Source organism: Halyomorpha halys, unplaced genomic scaffold (assembly GCF_000696795.3).
Source record: "Halyomorpha halys isolate HHAL.00 unplaced genomic scaffold, Hhal_1.1 Scaffold250.1, whole genome shotgun sequence".
In the NCBI taxonomy this organism is placed as follows: domain Eukaryota; kingdom Metazoa; phylum Arthropoda; class Insecta; order Hemiptera; family Pentatomidae; genus Halyomorpha; species Halyomorpha halys.
The window spans coordinates 279,870-280,131 of record NW_027108814.1 but is presented as its reverse complement, the minus strand read 5'-3'; positions in this window follow the sequence as shown (position 1 = coordinate 280,131).

The following is a 262-nucleotide window of genomic DNA, read 5'->3' as shown; positions in this document are numbered from 1 at the left end:
TTTGAAAGAATATAAAAAAAAAGTAAAAACATCAACACTACAGCAATGGCACAAGATAGTATAAAATATAAACATGAATTTGATTTTAATAATCCAGAAATATTAGACACAGTGAATCATATTAAAAATAGAAAAATAATAGAAGCAGTATACATCACTAAAAACATATACATAGCAATCAATTATTAACAAACACTAAGACTTTATGCACACATTATACAGATATTGTAAATAAATTAACAATTTATGGGTGTACAATAAT